Raw genomic sequence first — 24,388 nt, 5'->3', positions numbered from 1 at the left:
AAAACCGTGTTGACTATCTGTAATCAAATTATTCCTTTCCAGATGATTATACATCCTATCTCTTATAAACCTTTCCAAGACTTTTCCCACAACAGAAGTAAGGCTCACTGGTCTATAGTTACGGGGTTGTCTCTACTTCCCTTCTTGAACAAGGGGACAACATTTGCTATCCTCCAGTCTTCTGGCACTATTCCTGTAGACAAAGATGACTTAAAGATCAAAGCGAAAGGCTCAGCAATCTCCTCCCTCGCTTCCCAGAGAATCCTACGATAATTCCCATCCGGCCCAGGGGACTTATCTATTTTCACACTTTTCAGAATTGCTAACACCTCCTCCTTATGAACCTCAAGCCCTTCTAGTCTAGCCTGTTTCTCAGTATTCTCCTCGACAACATTGTCTTTTTCCTGTGTGAATACTGACGAAAAATATTCATTTAGCACCTCTCCTATCTCCTCGGACTGCACGCACAACCTCCCACTACTGTCCTTGACTGGCCCTACTCTTACCCTAGTCATTCTTTTATTCCTGACATATCTATAGAAAGATTTTGGGTTATCCTTGATCCTACCTGCCAAAGACTTCTCATGTCCCCTCCTGGCTCTTCTTAGCTCTCTCTTTAGGTCCTTCCTAGCTAACTTGTAACTCTCGAGCACCCTAACTAAACCTTCACGTCTCATCTTTACATAAGCTTCCTTCTTCCTCTTGACAAGTGTTTCAACTGCTTTAGTAAACCACGGTTCCCTCGCTCGACCACTTCCTCCCAGCCTGACAGGTACATACTTATCAAGGACACGCAGTAGCTGTTCCTTGAACAAGCTCCACATTTCCATTGTGCCCATCCCCTGCAGTTTTCCTCTCCATCCGATGCATCCTAAGTCTTGCCTCATCGCATCATAATTGCCGTTCCCCCATACTGTGTCAGGAAACCCTCCTGCACACATTGGACAAAAACGGACCCATCTAAAGTACTCGAACTATAGCATTTCCAAGTCAATATTTGGAAAGTTAAAGTCCCCCATAACAACTACCCTGTTGCTTTTGCTCCTATCCAGAATCATCTTTGCAATCCTCTCCTCTACATCTCTGGAACTTTTTGGAGGCCTATAGAAAACCCCTAACAGGGTGACCTCGCCTTTCCTGTTTCTAACCTCAGCCCATACTACCTCAGTAGACGAGTCCTCATCAAACGTCCTTTCTGCCAGCGTAATACTGTCCTTGACTAATAATGCCACCCCTCCCCCTCTTTTACCACCTTCCCTTAGCTTACTGAAATATCTAAACCACGGCACCTGCAACAACCATTCCTGTCCCTGCTCTATCCATGTCTCCGAAATGGCCACAACATCGAAGTCCCAGGTACCAACCCATGCCGCACGTTCACCCACCGTATTCCAGATGCTCCTGGCATTGAAGTAGACACACTTTAAACCACCTTCCTGCATGCCGGTACACTCCTGCAACTTTGAAACCTTACTCTTGACCTCACTTCTCTCAACCTCCTGTATACTGGAGCTACAATTCAGGTTCCCAATCCCCTGCTCAATTAGTTTAAACCCTCCCGAAGAGCATTAGCAAATTTCCCTCCCAGGATATTGGTACTCCTCTGGTCCACGTGTAGACCATCCCGTTTGTAGAGGTCCCACCTACCCCAGAATGAGCCTCAATTATCCAGGAATCTGAAACCCTCCCTCCTGCACCATCCCTGTAGCCACATGTTCAATTGCTCTCTCTTCCTATTCCTCGTCGCGCTAGCACGTGGCATGGGTAACAACCCAGAGATAATAACTCTATTTGTCCTAGATCTATGTTTCCACCCTAGCTCCCTGAATTCCTGCCTTACATCCCTATCCCCTTTCCTACCTATGTCGTTGGTACCTATGTGGACCATGACTTGGAGCTGCTCCCCCTCCCCCTTAAGGATCCCGAAAACACGATCCGAGACATCACAGACCCTGGCACCTGGGAGGCAACACACCAACCGCGAGTCTCTCTCGTTCCCACAGAATGTCCTATCTATCCCCCTAACTATGGAGTCTCCAATGACTAATGCTCTACTCCTCTCCCCCTTCCCTTCTGAGCAACAGGGACAGACTCTGTGCCAGAAGCCTGTACCCCATGGCTTACCCCTGATAAGTCCCCCCCCCCCCCCCCCCCCCCCCGCAACAGTATCCAAAGTGGTATACTTGTTACTAAGGGGAACGGCCACGGGCAATCCCTGTACTGACTGCTTCCTCCCAGCCCCTCTCACTGTCACCCATCTATCTTTATTCTTCGGAGTTACTGCATCCCTGAAGCTTCTATCTATGACCAAAAACGGAAAGCATACTTATGAGAGATGATTATAAAGTGGAGTTGGGACATTCTCACATGAAAATCGTCCGGGGGGATTCCGAGGAGACATCCACAAACAGTCACTTGGCATTCAGGGTGGAGAATGTGTTTGCCCAAAGTCATCTTGCGTGCTTGAAAAGAACTGTTAATGAGACCCGTGTAGCTTTAGATGTACTTTGCAATCTGTGTTAATCCTAAAACCTGGGTGTAATTGTTAAGCTAAGAGGGGAGTAGAGATCTATTGTATCATAATACATTTTTTGCATGTTTAATAAATGATTTTATCCTGTTGTTAAAACTAATTGGCAGTCCTATGAATCTGTTCCTCTACATTTTATCAAAAAAATGTTACGGGCTTTTGAACCAGAGTTGCATTCTGGGATCTTCCGATCCAGTTGTAACATCAACTGGGATCATGACATTCTGAATGTTTGAGCTTCCTTGCTTCCTTTGCCTTATCGTGGTCTTCAAACATCTTAGTCCCACTGCCAGAAAATTCTTCTTTAAACCATTCCATCTCCCTTTCCGAGTTTACGTGAAACTTTGACTAAGATTTTGGTGACCCATCCTAATTATTCTTTCTTTGGCATGAGTGTTCCATTCTCTGATTATGTGAAGAGTGATGGAGCTTTTATATAAATGCAAATATAGGGCGCGATCTACCGGTCGCGTGCGTCTGAACGGGGATGTACCGGAGCCAGTATGTGTTGGGAGAGGCCTCCCCAGACTTCTGATGACCGTTGAGCCATGCGAGTTCTAATGGGAGGACCAAATTTAAGAACCCACTTAACCATGCCAACACTCGATCTAACCGGCTCCTGGCATCTATCGGCCTTCATAGAATTTGATTATCATAGAATTTACAGTGCAGAAGGAGGCCATTCGGCCCATCGAGTCTGCACCGGCTCTTGGAAAGAGCACCCTACCCAAGGTCAACACCTCCACCCAATCCCCATAACCCAGTAACCCCACCCAACACTAAGGGCAATTTTGGACACGAAGGGCAATTTATCATGGCCAATCCACCTAAGCTGCACATCTTTGGACTGTGGGAGGAAACCGGAGCACCCGGAGGAAACCCACGCACACACGGGGAGGATGCGCAGACTCCGCACAGACAGTGACCCAAGCTGGAATCGAACCTAGGACCCTGGAACTGTGAAGCAATTGTGCTATCCACAATGCTACCGTGCTTCCCAGGGAGACCCCAACTGGACGCCGAGTAGTACTGGTCCACGCAAATGTGGACAGGTGGAATGGCAACTGGGGCGTCTTCCAGGCCATTGGAGGCCATTGGGTGGTCAAGGACAGGGCGGGGTGGCCCCTTTGCTCTTCCCTGGCATCGGGCACCTCGGCACTGCCAGGATGGCAACTTGGCACTGCAGCCCTGGCACTGCCAAGATACCTGGGTTGCGCTGTCAGGCTGACAGGAACACTGCCAGGGTTCCAGGGTGGCACTGCCAAGGCTCAAGGCCTGAGGGGGGCCATGCCCATGAAAAGAGAGATGATGGGGGTATGAAGAGTGGGGGGATTGAAGAGCAAGTATGATGGGGCCTCCGGAAAGTTAGGGGATGAAGAGTGAGGGTCCTGGAAATGTGGGGGCACAAAAGGAGGGGTGGGAAGGCATGAAAGGGGCCCCATAGCAGGGTGTCCTCACTTGGGGGGGGGGGGAATAAAATCCATGTGTGTAGGCTGTGACATTTCCCATGGGCGGGGGGTGTGGGGGACCCTCAAACTAACTCAAAGATGGAGGCACACTTTCAAAATGGTGGCCTGATCTCTGAGGAGCCTATCTGGCCAATGGGTTCAGCTCCAAGTGATGAAAATAATTCTAAGGGCACGATCTAACGGAAACTTTTATGGAGGAGATCTACCACCCATATTGCACTCGAAAAGCATCTTGGCACGGCTGGTAGATGCTGGGAGAACCCTCTTCCGGTATCTACCCGGCTTGCCACGACTCGCAAGACCTAATGTGATCTCGTGAGACGTCGCAATGTGAATCCTGCCCATTGTGGGCATGATCACTTACTGGCAAATCTGCATATTAGTGTGGGACTGTTAGAGAGGTGCAGGGATGTGGTGGGCAAGCCCCCCCTTATAGGTACATTGGGGCTTGGGGGGTGTTGGGGCATCACATCACAAATGGCATCTCAAATGACATCTCAATCTCTCCCTATACTGAGGAGGTTTAGTGAGTGGAGCTCCTCAATGCAGAAAACGGGACTACGTTCGTCCTCAGTTGCCTATTCCACGCTGAGGCCCCCAATTTACATGAGTGACCGTACGATAGCATGGTGTTTTAGGACGCTCCGAGTACTGGGAAAAACCTCGCAAACAAGCACGCAATGGGACTCTGTTCCCATTCGGGTAGATCACACCATACAAGTCTCATTCGTGCGGGTTTTGCTGGGAATTTCTCCACGATTCTGTCAGCGAGTTCCCCACCACTATCTAGCCCCATGTAGTCACTTTTTCAGGCCCTGGGGAGTTTTCTCCCTGGTCAAGCCCACACTTAAAATGATTTTCATCCCTGGGAGCTGAACTCGCTGGTCAGATTGGCTCCTCAGAGATCGGGCCACCATTTTGAAAGAGTGCCCCGATCTCTAAGTGTGCTTGTGGATCCCCCACGGGCAATGTCACCCCAACACATATGGGCATCCTAGAATGATGACACCCCTCAATGGAGTCACTGAGGGCCCCCCTTTTCAGGTCCTCCCACACACCCTTTGCCCCCCCTTCCAGGACCCCCAGCCTTTAGTCCCCCAGCCTTCCAGAGGCCCCTTCATACCCACTTTGAACCCTCCTTTCATGGGCATGGCTCCCCTCAGGCCCTGACTCTTGGCAGTGCCACCCTAGCAGTGCTCCTGCTTTGCAGTGCCACCCGAGCACCTTGGCAGTGCCAAGGTGCCATCCTGGCAGTGCCAAGGTAGCCATGTTCTTGGTGAGGGTCAGTGGGCCACCCTCCCCTGTCCCAGATCACCCCAGGGCATCCGATAGCCCGGGAGACCCCCCGGGTGCCATTCCACCTGGCCCACGTACTGAACGGTGTCCAGCTGGGGACTCTTGGGAATGCCATTAGATGCGCGGTGGCTGGTAGATCCTGGGGTGAGTGCGCCTAAGTAAGTTTAAAACCTACCTAGAAGTGTGCAGCTGTGCCCCCCCATTATGGGCAGCATCGTGATCGCACGGCCTTGCGAGGTCCGGGTAGATCCCGTGACATGTACTGGCTGCCGGGAAGCCCACGGGAGGTCGGTAGATCACGTCCTTAGTGTGGGCTAGCCTGGAGAGAAACACCCCAGGGCCTGAAAAAGTGACTGCCTGTGGTTAGATAGTGGTGGGGAACCCGCTGACAGGGTCAGGGTGAAACTCCCAGCAAAGCCCACCTGAAACGACACTTACAAACCTTTCCGATAGATCATGCCCATAAAGCTGTTGCTGTGAAGGTTTATCACAAATTGTACATCGGACATTATTTCAAAAATCTCACAGTGTCGAAGCACAAAGAATTCAGATCCACAGAAGCACCATCAGGACTCAGATATCATGGGTGGACTCATATATTTAGAACCCTTCCTATTTATTCCCAAAGCTACCCTAAGAGATCATATAGCAAACTTCACCCTGAAGCTCCCCTCCCCCACCAGCAGCCACCAAAAAGAGCAAGCAGATGTAATGATTTAACACTTCTAATTCGCATTGAGGCCTCTATTTGACATATGCCGAACACAAGATTGTTCTCTGCAAGTTTTCTGCTTTCAAGTACTGTTACCGAAACAGCAAGAAGTAAGTCATCACAAAGAGTAGTAGTGACAGGAAGCATGGTTGTGCTGTGGTGCTGCAGGAAGCAGGCAGTCTCAACAGCAAGAAAGCCCTTCCCCACAAAAAAAAGTTTGTTCCCTGCAATCTCATGAATTTGAGAAGCTGACCCTTGCTGTGGCTGTAACAAACTCCTGCTGACAATGGACTTTTGAAAAACACAATATATTATGTGATACACTTATTCAAGCCATAATGCCATGTGGCAAGCACTTATAAATAATCAGTCGTAAAATATATCAATGTCACCTATTGATTCCTGCTGTTTATTTTGTTAAGCGGTCTTTGTTAAAAATAGTAAATCACTAGATACTAGCCACATTAATTAACTGTGCAATTTACATGACTGTGGGCCCTGTTCTTGTGGCTTTCAATTTTCACTTGAGATATACCTCTCGTCTGACTTTTTAAAAATTCAATTAGCGTTAGTAACAGGATCATTACTTTTCAAATAGTTCAGTGTCAACTCTTAGCTACATGGTTATCAGTGATTGCAACATGACCAATCCCAAGTATTGTTAAGTTTGATTGTATCAGTATTTAGTCATTCACCTGAATCATTGTTTAGTCAGATGTCTCGGTCTGATTTCACAATTTAGAGCAGCTTTTTAAAATGGTAATCTCCACATTAATAATCGTATTAAATTTTCCCGTCACAGAAAATAGTACAAAAATCAACTTAAGATGAAGATAAGTAATTATTCTGGAGAAAGAAAACCTGCAATTTATATTTTCCTTAAAGAGTCTCCAACTCACAGAGATCTAAAACCAAATGTTGTATAATTTAAGAATATCTCTCTCCTTTCCTGAATGCAGTGGCTCAAGTTGGGCTACAGTTCGATGGGTTATGGGAGCACCTCAGTCAAGAGAGCATTACCGTGTGAGAGGTTGGACGTTACATGCTGTCAGGTGAATCTCTCTTGGAGATTTTTCATTCAAGTGTATTAATAATTAAAACATCATTGAAGCAAATGCAAATAATGAAGAAATTAAAATACAGGAACAATGCTCAAACGAACGAATCTCAATGTTTAAGATTTGTTTACCGCGTTTCAGTTGACATAAATTCGTCATAAAAACAGACGTACCGAAAGCTCAAGTGTTGTTCTGACAATGCTTATTGTTTTAGAATCCAGATTCTTTGTTTCTCCTTCAACTAATGCCAATCTCCAGAATACAATCAAATGTTCCTCAGTTCACACAAAATAACACACTTATCCTTAAATGTTGTCATTGGTTTGTGATAAAGTAGAATTACAATAATTCCAGGACAATTTTGCTTATGTTTTAACACAGCCCCAGTATGTACTGGGACCACTACCAACTGCTGACCTTGCAAACTGCCTGCACATTAAAATATCTAAAGTTATTTTATCAGATTCACTTTGAAGCAGTGATGTGAACTGGCGGAGGCATGGTAAAACTGCACCCGAAAGGTGCGCCCAGTCTGTGAAGCAAACAGTCTTTAAGATGCCAGAGTGAACGTGTGCTCGGAATCTAAATATTCTTACCTGCTTATGTCAAACGTGCCTGGAACACAATTCTAAATCACCACGAAAGAACTTTCCAGCAGGAGAAATCTAGAAGATACAACAAAAACGTCTGTTCAATCCCTCAAATAAACAGCTGAGTTGACCTAATTCACCGTCTCCACTGTGTACACTCCTGAAAATCACTAACCTGTTGCAACTTGAGTGTGAGGGAGGAGCAAAATGTAAAATCTTATCAGCAGTAAATCGTCCAACTGAAACGACAGGATTAAACAAACACCAACAGTGGAGGCTTAATGAAGAACCCCCTTCCACGACGTGTTTCATTAGCTGAATAGATGAGTGAGACGCAAACCAACAAGTCCATTGTTGTTTAATTTAGATCATTTCACAAATGTAACTTTAAGGTGCAAAGTATGCACTGGATTGGTTCTGTACGATGTAGTGTGTCATACATTCCAAGCACTACATTAATTCTCTCCCACTCAAACCAGGACAAAGCAGCCTTTACACAATTTCACAAAGTGACTGCTGTCAGCAAGGCTGGAGACTCGGGACCTGTATTTTCTCATTCTTTCACAAGCTACAAGCCAATGGAGCATATTTAATGGCTGGTGTTTTCAGCTTTGTATATGCACAACTGGACACCACTTACCATCAAAAACTACACTGTGGGTTGTACCTTTGAACATCAATTGTCACTGGAGGGTCATTGACTAAGTGAAAGACCCTCTTTGATCTGCCTTCTAGTGCAACGGGCTGACCGGGTGTTTCAGACTGGCACACCCCAAGGTCCAGAGCTATGTGCTGAGACTTGCACTAAAACATGGGGCAGCTATACAGGCTCAATGGGGAAAGCCACTATAGCCCTCCCACCATATAGTACACAAAGAGTGGGATTTTCCATCCCCAACCCCACAGTGTGCTTTGCGGCATTGGCAACGGATTTTCCCGTTGTTTGCACCCTCCGCCGCCAAAGAACGCCTGGCGGGGGCCGGCCATCAGCATAACTGGAAGAAATTGAGCGGTATTGCACTTTGTGTCACATTTAAACTATTATGTCATGTGCGTATCAAAATTTTACGAGTGAAGCAATTTTTCGCAAAAAAGACTCCCAAACCTCCCAGCCGAGAGGAAAAGGACAAAGATTGGGATTATGGTTTGAATTTTGACACTGAGAGAGGTGTTTAATGTGTGAATTATTCAAGGCTCCTGACCAATGCTGAGAGGCAATTGCAAAAGCAGATAGGATGTAATGTCAGGACAATTACATATTAAACAAGAATAAGACCTTGGTCAGGTCACATCCAGAATACCATTTCCAGTTTGATCTCTATGTCGATGATAGAGGACATTGAAGCTCTGGAAAACACTCAAAATGTGGCTATCAGATTGGTTAATAGTTCCCAGGTTTAATAAGAGGAGTCTGCACGTTCTCCACCTGTCTGCCTGGGTGTCCTCCGGGTGCTCCGGTTTCCTCCCATAGTCCAAAGATGTGCAAGTTAGGTGGATTGGCCATGATAAATTGCCCTTGGCAAAGGTTGGGTGGGGTTACAGGGTCATGGGGTTACGGGGATAGGGAGGAGGCGTGGGCTTAAGTCGGGTACTTTCCAAGGGCCAGTGCAGACTCTATAGGCCAAATGGCCTCCTTCTGCATTGTAAATTCTATGATTATATTCAATCTGTATCAATGAAAACTGGATAGATTAGTGAGTGGCAGTGATCATGGGGTCCTGAAGCCCTCATGATTGCAACTGGAGATCAAAAAAAAATTCTTGATCCCTTTCTGAAATTGGCCTAGGTTTTCTCTTTCTTTATGTCCTTCCCTGGATGTTGTGTGACTGTGTTGATGAATGATGCTGTGAGGGTGATGGAGTATAGAAGGCACTCCGTATGCCAGGTTGAGGCAGGTAAGGTCAAATGTGTTTTGCAGCTGACAAAAAGTATTTGTAAATTTTAATATAGATATGAGACGCCTTGAAACATATAACATATAAACATATTGTGGGAGCAAAATGTCAAAGTGGCCATCTATTTTGTAAAATAACTGTTGACATTACATTTGGCACGGCTTTCATTTGATCACTTCATATTTTCTACACCTTCCAATGAGATGTTTAAATGAGACCTCTCATGATATGACATATCTTGTGTCATTATTTCAAAGAAGGGGGAGGTCTCCCTGGCCAATATTTATCCCTTGACTAACATCACCAAAACAAGTGAATCAGTAATTAACTTCACTGCTAAATGTTGGACTCTGCTGAATGCAAAACCGGCTGCCACATTTTCATACGTAACAGTGAGTGCATTTCAAAAGTAATTTGTTGATTGTAAAATGTTTTGGGGCATCCTGAGAATGTGAATTGCATAACAATGCACGTTTCCAATGCAACGCTGGCTGGCTGGTCTCCCACATTCTCCTCTCCAGAAACTTGAGGAACTCTACAGCCGGTGTCTTAATTCACAGCAAATTCCATCCTCCTATCCCCCCTGTACTCGCTTACCTATATTGGCTTTCAGTCAAGCAACGTCTTGAGCTCAACATTCCCATCCTTGTTTTCAAATCCCCCATGGTCCATAGACCTCCCTAACTCAATAATCTCCTCCAGCCCCACAACCTTCCGAGATATCTGCACTCATCTAATTCCAGCATCTTGTGTATCCCCAATTTTAAATGTGTCACCATTGGTGATCACGCCTTCAGCTACCTGAGCTCTGGATTAACCTCCCTACACCTTTCTGTCTCACTTTCATCCTATTGGAACCACTCTTTAAAACCTACTCTTTGACCAAGCTTTCAGTCATCTGGCCTAATAGCTCCTTATGTGGCTCGGTATCATACTTTGTTTTGCAATAGAACATAGAAAACCTACAGTGCATAAGGAAGCCATTCGGCCCATTGAGTCTGCACCGACCCTTTGAAAGAGGATCCTACCTAGGCCCACTCCCCCACCCTCTCCCCGTAGCCCCATAACCCTGCCTAACCTGTACATATTTGGACACCAAGGCATAATTCAGCATGGCCAATCCACCTAACCTGCACATCTTTGGATTGTGGGAGGAAACCAGAGCACTTGGAGGAAACCCACACAGACGCAGCAAGAAAGTTCAGTAAGGCTGGAATTGAACACGGGTCCCTGGCGCTATGAGGCAGTACTGCTAACCACTCTGCCACCATGCTGCCCTCATGCACATGTGAAGCACTGTCATTTATTATATTGAAGACATTATATTAAAAAACTGTACTATCCAGTCCAGGAAGGCGACAGTAAACATTCAAATTTTCTTCTATACAAGTGGTACATGTTTAAGGACAGAGCTAACTCAATGTCCTTAATGATGGAACTAAATTTGCGACAATGTCCAAACCACACTAGGGTATAAATAACATCAGCTAACATGTTACAACGTTCTCCAAGCAAAATCTCAGAAGTGGCTACATTTCTTCCTGATCTTAAAAAGACAGGGGTTTAAGTAAATTATACTTTTAAAATATGTATAAACAATACAGACTGCCTTGGTAAATATTCCTCTTTTTTGTTATTATGTGAGAGCATTTCATTTTTCTCCCCTTCCCTTCTTTAAGGTATTTCAGCATTCTTTTTCATAATTTCTCTGCCTGAAGACAGGCCGACCCACAGCACCTTCACCTCCAACAGAGATAGGGTAAGGAGGAATGCCCTGAATCCACCTCAGTGGATTCTGTGCTACTGGGTGCTTGTTTTGATGCTGAATGGCTGACTACCGAACACTCTTGCTGAACATGCCAGCTGGTCTTGCCGAATGTGATATAAAATAGTTACTTTAGAGATACTAGTTAATGTAATGTAGAAATAAGCCACTTTGATTCTGGCAGTTAGGGACACAGGGATTTGAGACCGCATGGAAAAAGCAGGAAGAGGTGTGTCTATGAGAGTGATGCTTCATTGATAGGGGCCAGAGAAAGGGATTGGAAGTGAGCCAATCAGAATAGATCAAACAGGTCAGGAGGGATATAGGCTGACCTATGGGCGTCGAGTATGTGAAACTTGATACCATTTGAATTGATTTGCAGAGATCCCTTTGTTTCTTTGTTCATTCGCTTTCTGGGATATAGGAAACTGGATATCTCTTATGTTTCTATGAAATGAATCAAGCTTGCAAGCTAAATAAATAACTTCTTTTTACGTGCGAATCCATCTCAACTTTTATTGAGGCCAGACTGACAGAGAAAGAAATTTGGGAATCAACAGTCTTGCAACACTACCAATCGGGGAAATGGGCTGACAGGTCCTGGAAGCATCTATAACCGGTTGTCAAATATTCACTTTGGCAAATGTGCTGGGGTGGGAGATTTGGGATGCTGTGCAGAGGCTGCGGATATAAGCTTGCTTTAAAAGCTGTTTCCCTTTGGGACCCAGACTATGATGCCAGGCTCACCCTCGGTGAGAACTCATGATATAATGAGCTCCTCCAATGCCTCATCTCACAATAGCTTTTCAGTGTGTCTGATATCCCAGCCTAATTTAAAGTGGGGGTACGTTAAAATCCTGGGTGATTCGGTAGATCAGGGGCGTCATTCTCCGACCCCCCAGAGGGTCGGAGAATGGCCGTTGGCCGCTGTGAATCCCGCCCCCGCCGGTTGCCGAAGTCTCCGAAGGGAGAAAAGTCGGCGGGGCGTTAATGGCGCCGCTGCCGTCGGAGAATGTCACGGGTCTGCGCAAGGCAGCCGATTTTCGGCCTGCCGATATTCTCCCTTCCGGATGGGCCGAAGTCCCGTCGACGTGATGACCGTTCACGTCAACGTAAATTAAACCTCCTTTTCATCGGCGTGACCCTGTGCTCCAGGGTCACGCCGACCAGCGTGGAGGTGAGTGATGGCCTGGGGGGTTGGCTCTGAGCAGGCGGTGGCGTGGCCTCAGTCTGAATGCGTGAGGAGAGGTGTGTCTCGGGTTGTGTGTGTGTGTGTGTGCGGCGGGGGGGTGGGGGTGGTTAGAGTAGGCTGGGCTCCGGGGGAGTGCCGGGAGGGGGTCCGTGCCGGGGAGGGGGATGGGGGGGGTCCGTGCCAGGGAGGGGGATGGGGGGGGGTCCGTGCCGGGGAGGGGGATGGGGGGTCCATGCCGGGGTGGAGGTTGGGGGGGGGTCCGTGCCGGGGTGGAGGTTGCGGGGGGGTCCGTGCCGGGGTGGAGGTTGGGGGGGGGGTCCGTGCCGGGGTGGAGGTTGGGGGGGGTCCGTGCCGGGGTGGAGGTTGGGGGGGGGGGTCCGTGCCGGGGTGGAGGTTGGGGGGGGGTCCGTGCCGGGGTGGAGGTTGGGGGGGGGTCCGTGCCGGGGTGGAGGTTGGGGGGGGTCCGTGCCGGGGTGGAGGTTGGGGGGGGTCCGTGCCGGGGTGGAGGTTGGGGGGGGGGGGGGTCTGTGCCGGGGTGGAGGTTGGGGGGGGTCCATGCCGGGGAGGGGGATGGGGGGGGGTCCGTGCCGGGGAGGGCGATGGGGGTTCCGTGCCGGGGAGGGGGATGCGAGGGCAAGTGAGTTGGCCCACCTGGCCAGGTGCCAGCCTCCAACAGTTGGACCCATGTGGTCCATGCAACCTGGCTGGGGGGAGGAGGGGATATGGGCAATGATGAAATGTCGTCGTTCCCCTCCCCCCCCACCAGGCCGTCATGTTTTCCGATCATCCAGCGATGTTGGCCGCCGTGGCGGCAGCCGCTCATGTCTATGTTGCCCTGGATGAGGAGGAGGAGGAGGAGGAGGAGGAGCGTGCCAGAGAGGCGGCGCAGGCTGCCGCAGAGGGACAGGCGGCAGCCGCCCAGGCTGGAGGGACACCTGACCGACAGGACGAGGAGGGGGAGGAGGACGTCGCGGCCCCACGGCAACGGAGGCACCCGAGGGCGCCCCGTGTGTACCGGCCCCGGCAGTCATACCAGGACCTCATGGACCGGGAATGCAGGAGGAGACTCCGGATGAGGCGGGAAACCGTGGCACACATCTGCCACCTGCTGGCACACCTGTCACCGCGTGGCACTGGCGGGGGACACCCCCTCCCTGTGTCCGTCAAGATTACGGTGGCCCTGAACTTTTATGCAACGGGGTCATTCCAGGCACCGAGTGGGGACCTGTCCGGCATATCGCAGACATCGGTGCATCGGTGCATCCGGGCAGTGACAGATGCCCTATATGCCATGGCGCACCGCTACATCCGCTTCCCCGTGGACCGGGACAGCCAAGATGCCCGGGCCGTGGGCTTCTCTGCCGTGGCCGGGTTCCCCATGGTCCAGGGCGCGATCGATGGAATGCACGTCGCCGTGCGGCCACCTGCAGATAACCGGGCCGTGTTCACCAATAGGAAGGGGACCTATTCGATGAACATACAGGTGGTCTGCGACCACCGCATGATGATCCTGCACGTCTGCGCCCGTTACCCAGGCAGTGTACACGACTCATACGTGTTGTCGCGGTCATCCATCCCCGGCATGTACGAGGGACGCCATCCCCGGCTGAGGGGCTGGTTGCTGGGCGACAGGGGCTACCCATTGCGATCGTGGCTGATGACGCCTATACGGAGGCCACGCAATGAGGCGGAGAACCGCTACAATGATGCCCATGTAGCGACAAGGGGAGTGATCGAGAGGTGCTTTGGCGTGCTGAAGATGCGTTTCAGGTGCCTGGACCTCTTTGGGGGCGCCCTACAGTATCGGTCAGATAGGGTCGGCCGCATCATTGTGGTGTGCTGCGTCCTGCACAACATAGCCCAGCAGAGGGGCGATGTGCCGCAGGCAGAGGAGGGCGGAGTGGAGGAGCAGCAGGAAGAGGCACAGTCCTCCCCAGATGAGGAGGATGGGGGTAATGGTCAGAGCAGGCGGGGTAGACACAGGCGGGTGGCTGTCCACCATTACCGGCTGGCCCAGCGGGCATGGGACAGACTGATAGCCGCCCGCTTCACTGACTAGATGGGCGTGGGAATCGGGTAGTATGGCCACAGACCGCACACCATGGCAACAGCCGACCACCCACACCCGCCACCCATCCACCCACCCAGCACCCTCACCCCCCTCCCCAACCCCACCCACCCCACCCGCATGCACACCACCCCCCCCCCCCCCCATTGCCGATCCACCTGCGGCACAACGGGCCGGGCTCACACAGTTGCGGGTGGACGCGTGTCTATTGCAGGCCATGGAGGATGATGACAACCCGCCCTGCGGTGAGCTCCTGGCTCTACATCATTGGACTATGTCTGACCCATGGCCACAGTACCACCATCGACCCGGACCATCCCTGCATGCGGCTGTGACACTGCAGCGCACGGTCCCGTCCTCTGCCCGGGGGATGTTGATGGCGGCCCAGGGGGAAGGGAGCAGACTCACCTGTGGCTGAGGTAAGACCACCCCTCACACACACTCTTGCGCTCAACGTACATGACACCCCCGGACGCTTTGGACAGAGCACAAAGGCAGCTTCTGTAGGTGTAACATTGACTTTAATAACCAAAGGAGTTCATGCACGTGCCCTAGCCCCTAAAACTCATCTGTGCCCTGCACCCGTGCCAACTTACTCAGTGTCTAATTGTTTGGCCTTACGGGCCCTTTGACTACGTCTACGTGGTTTCCCAGACGGTGCAGCAGAACTGGAGGTGGACTCCTGTGACTCCTGCCCTCTGACACTGGATCCCTTTGGCGGCCGTTTCCTGGGGCGTCCTGGCCTAGATGGGCCAGGCTGCGGCCCGGGCGACTGGGATGGCGAGCTGCCAGCCTGTCCTGCCCGTTGCCCACCCGATGCACCTGGGACGGAAGGGGGGTAGTCCGAGGTGTCGCGGTGTACCGGGACCTCCCCTACAGGGGGAGCCGGGACGGACCACACCACCTCCTCCTCCCTCGGGGTGCCCAATGGCCCCCAGGCCTCTACATGGGTGGGGGATGCGAACGGACTGGCCATCCGACGCCCCCCCAACATCTGGCGCTGCCAGTCCTGGAGGCCCGTGCTGGTATCGACAGGGGTCTGCAGTTTGCAGCCATGGAGCCCAGGGGGTTGGCAAACCCTGTCTGTGACAGTGCGACGCCGGCTCGCACATGGCCACTGGCGCCGATGCCCTCAGCGATGGCCTGCAGAGACTGGGCCATGGCCTGCAGAGACTGGGCTATGGCGTTGAGTGCCTCTGCCATCTGGCTCTGGCACTGGCTCATGGCCTCCTGTGAGAGGGCAGCCATGTCCTGGGCCACAGACGCCGCCTGCACGGAAAGCCCCAGGCCTCGCAAACCGTTCCCCATGTCTGACACCGTCGCACCCATTGCCTCTACCGCGGACGCCACCCGTGCGGTGTCAGCCTGGGTGGCACGCATGACCGGCACCACTCCCAGCTCCTGGACGCGGGTGGACTCCTCCACCTGCGACTGCAGCCGCCGCAAGCCGCCCGTCACCCTCTTCGCTCGTCTCCGGGTCGGTGGTTGCATCGGATCTATGTGTGGGTGTGGTAACCTCCAGGAACCCGGGATCCATCTGGGCGGCAGATGTTCGCTTGGGCTGGGCTGCCCTCCGACCGCCCGGCCCCTTTGCTACTCCTACCTCCACCTGCTGTACCGGGACGGCTGTGTTGTGCGCACCAGTGAGTGTACCAGACGCCTTATCACTAAAGTGCCCAACCGAGGTGAGTGTTTCTGCGATGGTGGAGGGTGTTGGTGACAGCAGTGGCGTTGTGTCGTGCTCTTCGTCCCACTCTGAGTCCATGTCACTTTGGGGTGGGGGTTCGTCTCCACCCATCCACTCTGAGTCACTGTCCGATATTTCGTCTTCCTGGGTAGTGCTGTCCCGGGTAGGGGTGTCCTGGGCAGTGCTGTCCCGGGTAGTGGTGTCCCAGGTAGTGGTGTCCCGGGTAGTGGTGTCCTGGGTAGTGGTGTCCTGGGTAGTGGTGTCCTGGGTAGTGGTGTCCTGGCTCGGATGTGACGGGGGCCTGTGGCTGCCCCCCTCGTCGCTGGGTGGTCGCTCCCGCAAGTGACGGGGGTGTCGTCTCCCTGTTGCTCCAGGTCTCTCCGTCTCCCGTGGTGTACGAGGGGCATCCTGCGGGCGTCGCATGCTGGAGGGTCCGGGTCTCTCCGTCTCCCGTGGCCTCCGAGGGGCATCCTGCGGGCGTCGCATGCTGGAGGGTCGTGTCTATCCATCTCCCGTGGTGTGCGAGGGGCATCCTGCGGGCGTCGCATGCTGGAGGGTGCGGGTCTCTCCGTCTCCCGTGGTGTGCGAGGGGCATCCTGCGGGCGTCGCATGCTGGAGGGTCCGGGTCTCTCCGTCTCCCGTGGCCTCCGAGGGGCATCCTGCGGGCGTCGCGTGCTGGAGGGTTCGTGTCTCTCCGTCTCCCGTGGCCTCCGAGGGGCATCCTGCGGGCGGTCTGCATCTGCGGGGATGGGTGCCTGGACGTTTGGTCCTGCGATACACAATGAAGCATGCATGGTTAGACATCAGGCAGTGATCAGGTGATATGGGGGAGGGGGATATAGGGGAGGGGAATATGGGGACGGGCTGTCGGTGGCTCACTTGCTACTACGCCCCCGACCTCTGCATCAGCAACCCCCCGGTCGTCAGGTCCGCCAGCCAGTTCCAGGGCCCTTTCCTCGTGTTCGGTCAGTGGCCTCTCATCAGCGGGGCCTCCTCCAGTCCTCACATGCTCCCTATTGTTGTGTGCGCGCTTATCCTGTGGGGGGGGGGGGGTTGGCAGGGGTAAAAGGCAACACTGTTAGGCAGGTATATGAATGCACGCCATCGGTTGCGCATGCATTGCAGAGATTAAGGTTAGGGCTGGATTCACTTGGGGATATGGGGGCTATGGGGGAGGGGGGGATATGGGGGAAGGGAGGATATGGGGAGGGGGATATGGGGAGGGGGGATATGGGAGAGGGGGGATATGGGGGAGGGGGGATATGGGGGAGGGGGGATATGGGGAAGGGGGGATATGGGGGAGGGGGGATATGGGGAGGGGGATATGGGGGATATGGGGATGGGGGGATATGGGGAGGGGGGATATGGGGAGGGGGGTATGGGGGATATGGGGGAGGGGGGATATGGGGGATATGGGGAGGGGGGATATGGGGAAGGGGGATATGGGGGAAGGGGGGATATGGGGGGGAGGAGGGATATGGGGGAAGGGGGGATATGGGGGAGGGGATATGGGGGAGGGGGGATATGGGAGGGGGATATGGGGGAAGGGGGGATATGGGGAGGGGGGATATGGGGGATGGGGGGATATGGGGGAAGAGCGAATATGGTGGAGGGGGGATATGGGGGAGGGGGGATATGGGGAGGGGGATATGGGGGAAGGGGGGATATGGGGGAGGGGGGATATGGGGGAAGGGGGGATATGGGGGAAGGGGGGATATGGGGAAGGGGGGATATGGGGGAGGGGGGATATGGGGGGAGGGGGGGATATGGGGGAAGGGGGGATATGGGGGAGGGGGATATGGGGGAGGCTCACCCTGCCTGCTCTGACGAGGTCGTTCACCTTCTTGTAGCACTGGGTGCCTGTCCGTGGTGTCAGGGCCGCAGCGGTGACGGCCTCTGCCACTTCCCTCCTCAGACGCCGGCTGTGGCGTGGGGCAACTCTGCGGCCGTGCCCGGGATACAGGGTGTCCCTCCTCTGCTCCACCACGTCCAGGAGCGCCTCCACATCCCGTGACTCGAACCTCGGGGCTGAGCGGCAGCCAGCCATCCAGTCGGGTGTTCCGGTCGGGTGTTCCGGTCGGGTGGGGGGGAGCAGCGCGGCCTTATGAGCCGTCACGCCGTGCGGCGCGTATGACGCTGCACGGCGTGAACCACTGCGCAAGCGCGGATCCTGTTACGTCGCTGCTACCCCATTTCGGGCCGGAGATATTCGACCCATTTTTCCGACGTGACGCAAGTCGGATTTGCGCCGTTTTTTGCGCCGATCGGCGGACTTTCCGCCGATAACGGAGGATTTCGCCCCAGACCTCCCCTCAAAAATTTCCAAAAGCATGGCCCTGCTGGAGGTTTAAGCTGTGATGGCAAAATCAGTTTTTACATTTATGTGCCGCAATTAGAGTGTCCCCCTGTGGATTTTTATGGCCATAGTTGTTAAGTAATGCTTTGACAAAGAGTCATCCAGGCTCAACATATTAGCTACCTTCTCTTTCCACAGATGCTGTCAGACCTGCTGTGATTGTCCAGTATTTTCTGCTTTTGTTGTTTAGTAATGTATGCTTGTTTAGGGGTATGTGGGCTCATTGTTTTTTTCCCCTGAAAACTGCTCTTACAGCATTTGGTTGCACATTGTCGACTTCTACCTCAAATCATTCAAAAGATCATCAGAAATACTTTGTTGTCTGATGTCAGGTTGTGTATTGAAATCTTTTGTTCGCCTCGAGAATCAAGGTGCAAGAATGGTAATTAACCGGAGTTCTCTGAATGGATCATCTCAGTCTGTCATCTCGAGCTGACTCTGTCTTGGAATAGATACTGTAAAATCTGGAGCTCATGATCGCCAGTTTTACAGGGGATAGAGACAGGGGATTTTATCAAAATATGCAAATGACCACAGAGACATTTGAGTTACAATGGTAGATTGATTGAAACTGCTTCAGTTAAAGTGTCAAATCCAATTGGGGAAAGACTCAAAACAGTACAATGGACAATTTGGTAGGTTGCATAGTGGTGGGATCTAGTGCTGAGACGAGGGAATCCGTCAAAAAGATCACTGAAATTAGTTTTATTTTAATTGGAAACAATTTAGCTTCTCTGTACATCATAAATCTACCTTCACAACCAACATGGCTGTGTCTAATCGAAATTATTCATGTGTAATGTTCTCGGGACCAAGTTTCATCTAAAACAACAGCAATGTCTTACTGTTACTGATGTTAATTGCTTTGCATTACCTCTTTGTCGGTATGTGTACTACGATTTTAATCAATCTACCATTGTAACTCAAATTTCTCTGTGTACTACGATTTTCACACTTGCACTCATGTTTTAACAGTGAAAGGGCAGGGAACGGGTTTGAGCTCCCATCTTTTGGCATTAATGGAAATAAAATCACTAGCTTTATTCCATATTGGTTATGTTTAAAAATACTATGAAAATGAACTGAGTGCAAACTTGGACTTTAACCCAGCTTTCGGAAGAGCGGATCTCAGCAAAGGCCCAGCCCCTAGTGAACAGTTCAAACCCTGTTGTCCCCCTAATAATATAGGTATTCTTCGTCTAATCAATAATGGCTGGTCATTCAAATAGTCTCAATAAGTGAGAAATACTAATTACATAGCAATTGGACAGGTTTATCACTGTTAACACCTGTAGGGATGGAAATCAGGGCCATTATGTTTATTGCTCATTGTTAGATATCAGGAGGAATGACACAATGACTGAGTAACTAGATTGGTTTAGGCATAGTGATACTGAGTGTAATTGTAATTTTGGCTGGAAATTGCCTCTGAAAATCCACAGCACATTCGCTAAATTCTATTTGCTATTATGCTTATTAATGTAATGTCACAAACTCAAAAAAGGACTTGAAAATCAGAGGCAACTCCAAGAATATTACTTGGATAGGTCACTAACGGAATGCGAGGAAGTAATTCAGGAAAAGGATACATTTTATTTAAATTTATTTATGAGATGTGAGCATCACTGACAAGCCCAGCATTTATTGCCCATCCCCTGATTTCCCTCGAGGTACAACCGAATGGTTTGCTAGGCAATTTCAGAGGGCAGTTAAGAGTCAAGCACATTGCTGTGGTTTTGGAGTCATGTTTAGTCTGGTCCAGGTAAAGATGGCAAATTTGCAGAAAGACATTTGTGAACCAGATGAGTTTTAGTTAGTTTCATGGGGCGCGGTCTCCCAAAAAATGGCAGAGTGTCGTTTTGGATGGGGAGCATGGGGTGAGTCAAAGAACAAAGAAAAGTACAGCACAGGAACAGGCCTTTCAGCCCTCCAAGCCTGTGCCAATCATGATGCCCTAACTAAAAAAAAAAGCTTCTGCCCTTACTCGTTCCATATCCCTCTATTTCCTCCCTATTCATATATCTATCCAGATGCCTCTTAAATGTTGCCAATGTGCCTGCTTCCATCACATCCTCTATCAGTGCATTCCAGGCTCTGCTGGATGGATTCAGATCGCAGTCCATCCACACTTTAGTGCAAAAGATGAATCCCGTGAATCATGCTGAGCCAGAGTCCCAGGCATCTGATTCACCCAATTTGGGGCTCAGCTGTTCATTGCTAACAAGGGGGAGCTCCATTTCCATGGTCCCTCAGCACTCACTCCCAGCCAAGTCAGGAGGATGGCAGCGCAGAGACCTGGTCCTTGCTTTCTGGATGCAGACCTGGGCAGTCTTCTGGATGCCATGGAGGAGAGACGAGGCACCCTGTATCCCCAAAGGGGTAGGTTACCATGGCAATGTGACCAATCCCGCCTGGGATGCAGAGGTAGCTGCAGCTAGTGCCTGCAGCACGACAAAGACGACTGGCATCCAAATGTAGGAAGGAGATGAATGACTCCTACGAACTGCAAGGGTAAGTCTCTCTCCTCCTGGCATCAGTCCTGCAATGCAAAGGAGGCCATTTGGCCCATCAAGACTGCATCGACCCTCTGAAAGAGCACCCTACCTAGTCCCACTCTCCCACCCTATTCCTGTACCCCACCTAACTTGCACAGCTTTGCACACTAAGCGGGAATTTAGCATGGTCAATCCACCTAATCTGCACATCTTTAGATTGTGGGAAGAAACCGGAGCACACAGAGGAAATCCACAGAGACGCGGGAAGAATGTGAAAGGTCCAATTGACAGTCATCTATGGCTGGAATTGAACCCGAGCTTTTAAAAATGTCATCACAACCGGCTTTGAAGAATACTGGCCGTCCCGCGCGTGCGTGCTCCCCTCAGCCGGATCTAGCAGAGCGCAAGCTTGGAAACCAGCCTCCTCTTGACGCTAGTGCACTGTCCCAAGATCAGATTTTTTTAAAAATCAAAGTAGGCTCTGGGCATGAAAGCACAGAGGAGAGATTCCTCCATTTCGTAGCATCCAGCAAGTAAGTAACAGGACTATGTGAAGTACTTAAGATGGATCATTTTGTAATAAAGAAAGAGAGAGCCAGAGATACAAACCCGTCAAGATCTCACAATTGAATCTGTTGGAGACAGCTTATCAGGAGAGTCCATGGCAGGACAAAGCAGTGCTGGTGTGAGCAATATGCAGAGTTCCAGAGCCTCTGGTGAACAAACAATTTAGAAGTAACTGAAATCAGGAACAAAGCTCTATAAAGATGATTTCTTGAGGTATGACATTGTTAATTTTGCCATTGCAAATTAGGATGCAAAACCCACGTGTGTTATATGCAGGGAAGTACAGGCAAATAAAAGTTATAAACCCTCAAAACCTCAAAGACATTTGAAGACTAAGCATGGCAAGTTCGAGGACAAACATCTTGATTCTTTTCAAAAGGTGCAGAGAGAACTTAAAACCTCAGCTGAGTTCCTTAGCAGAAATGTAACATTGAATGACAAAGCAATTGAGATTGTGAGGACCAAGCAGGCGCATTAAAGGTAAGCAATAATGATGTGTCGCGAAGGTTAACTGTAGTGGGTCATGAAGGTTGGCTAGTGAGGGCGGTGAAGGTCGGCCGCGTGGGTTGCAAAGTTTGGCATGGGTCCAGAGGGTCAGCCGGTTGGTAAAAGTGATCCCAGGAAAAAATTTTTTAAAAATACTGCGCTCGACTTCCTGCACATTTGTAGAGTTCACAGTGTCAGCAATAGCTTCAACTTTCCCTGGATCAGGTGACACTCCTTCAGCATTGAACGTAAGACTGAAGAATTTGATTCTGCTTTCATTGAACAACTGTTTGTCTTTGCTCAAAGTGCGGTTACATTCTCGAAAACATTGTCGGCATGCATGTAGGTGTGCCTCAACTTCACTTTCAGTGCGACCAAAGATGAGAGTGTCAGCACTGGTTTTCACCGTGCCTTCAGGTCCTTGGACTGCAGACTGAATGATGTGCTGAAACACCTCAGCTGCTGAACTGATTTCAAAGTTCAGCCTCTTGTATCAAAAATGTCCGTTAAGTGGCGAATACTGTGAGATGTCTTGATTCTTCAGCAAGCTCAATTTAATAGTAGCCCGTATTGAAGTCAAGTTTGGCAAAATGTTTAACACCATTCACTTTGGTTTGGTAAGGGGAACACATAGGGATGACTTGTTGATGACTTGGAAGGGTGAGACACAAGGGGTTGCCTCACCCTGACTTTTTCAATGATGTTAAGGTCCAGTAGGTTCCGAAGCTCCTTCACTCTCTGCTTGCTGACATGAAATGGCATTCCTCGCCATTGACAAACAACTGGGGCAGTTTATGATCCACATGCAGTTTGCCGGTGCCAGTGAAGTGGTCAACATACAATTTGAGAATGTTTTTGGTATGGGTAGAAATCGTGCATGTGACTTCAATCATGTGCAGATCTGTTGCTATTTGGAAATTGATAAATGTGTCACATTCTCCAGGTGTGACATACAACAATAATCTATATTAGTGTCGCAAGTAGGCTTACATGAACCCTGCAATGAAGTTACTGTGAAAATCTGTATACTGAGGGAGAATTCAGAATGTCCAATTCACCTAATAAGCAAGTCTTTCAGGACTTCTGGGATGAAACCGGAGCACGCGGAGGAAACCCACGCAGCCACGGGGAGAACGTACAGACTCCGGGTCCCTGGTGCTGTGAAGCAACAGTGCTAACCACTGTACTATCGTGCCACCCATACATCATTCATTCTCATGTCTTTGAATGAGACTGGTGTTTCAAAAGTCCTGAGAACTTTCAGTACTTTGCCATTGTTGACAGGGGAAATCATGGTATTCTTGGTTTTCAGAGAATGGGGCAATGCTGAAGTATCTTGAAGGGTTTGGCTGCCATGACATTGATAGATACTGCTGTATCTGTGAGAGCATCTACGTTTGAGCAGCCAATGGTCATTGTCACATGTGCTTGGTCGCTGTGTCCAAAAGAGAGCACAAACGTGTTTTCAGGGTTGTCCATCTCTACAGTGATTACTTTCTCTTACCCTTTTACTGTGGCATACTGTGGCATGCTTCGGGTGGTATTGGTCTTGTTGATGAGTGACAAGTACTGGCAAAGTGGTTGAATTTTCCACAAGCTTTACATTGTTTACCAATAGCAGATCACCCTGTGTGGTGTGGATAAGCGCTGTCAAAGGCGAAACATTGGCCCAAATCTTCTGATCAATGTTGGAACCATTGCACCCGACACTCAGACAGAAAAGACCCACTTAGCTGGATACGCTTCAAAAGGCCAGACTTCCAATCAGTTCATTGTGGAGAGTTGTACGAGTTATTAGCGGGTTAGTGTACACTTACCCAGGAGTTAGACTAAGGTTTTTCTGTCGAACATTTCCTGGATAACTTTCCAGGTAAGTAAATCATAACTCTCATGGAGTCAGGTGATCCAGAGGCCAGAAAGTCTGGGCTATTGTTTGAACAAGTCACAACTTTCTGTTTGTGAGACAACGGTTGTTGATTTGCAGGTCGTTTCCTGGTACTTGAGCAATAAACAATGTTCACATGAGTTGAATTTAAAGTGTCTTAGTTACTATTGGCAGCCTCAGCTTCAACAGCACTGGACTCTGAAAGTGTACATGACCTTGCCGTGTTCTTCAGCAGTTCTTTCTGCCACTCTTCCAGTGCTTTGTTGGCATGGCTGACTTGAAAACCATTGATTATTTGCACTTTGATTTTGATATTCAACATCATCAAAGTCACAAA

General features: G+C 50.3%; 1 protein-coding gene across 3 annotated transcripts in view; it reads right to left on the bottom strand.

Annotated features, from left to right (window-relative positions):
- LOC140393840 (innate immunity activator protein-like) overlaps positions 1–24,388 on the bottom strand; it is a 125,631-nt gene that overhangs the window by 82,372 nt on the left and 18,871 nt on the right. Inside the window, exons 1-2 of one of the 3 annotated variants that reach the window (XM_072480356.1) lie at positions 7,831–8,013; positions 7,662–7,730 (exon numbers count right to left, since the gene is read on the bottom strand). The gene's annotated coding sequence lies outside the window, so the exon portion shown is untranslated. The other 2 variants (XM_072480355.1, XM_072480359.1) reach the window with 2 other exon arrangements.

This window comes from Scyliorhinus torazame, chromosome 17 (assembly GCF_047496885.1).
Source record: "Scyliorhinus torazame isolate Kashiwa2021f chromosome 17, sScyTor2.1, whole genome shotgun sequence".
Taxonomy (NCBI): Eukaryota; Metazoa; Chordata; class Chondrichthyes; order Carcharhiniformes; family Scyliorhinidae; genus Scyliorhinus; species Scyliorhinus torazame.
Note: the sequence above shows the minus strand (reverse complement) of the source record. Positions and strands in the feature narration are given on the sequence as shown.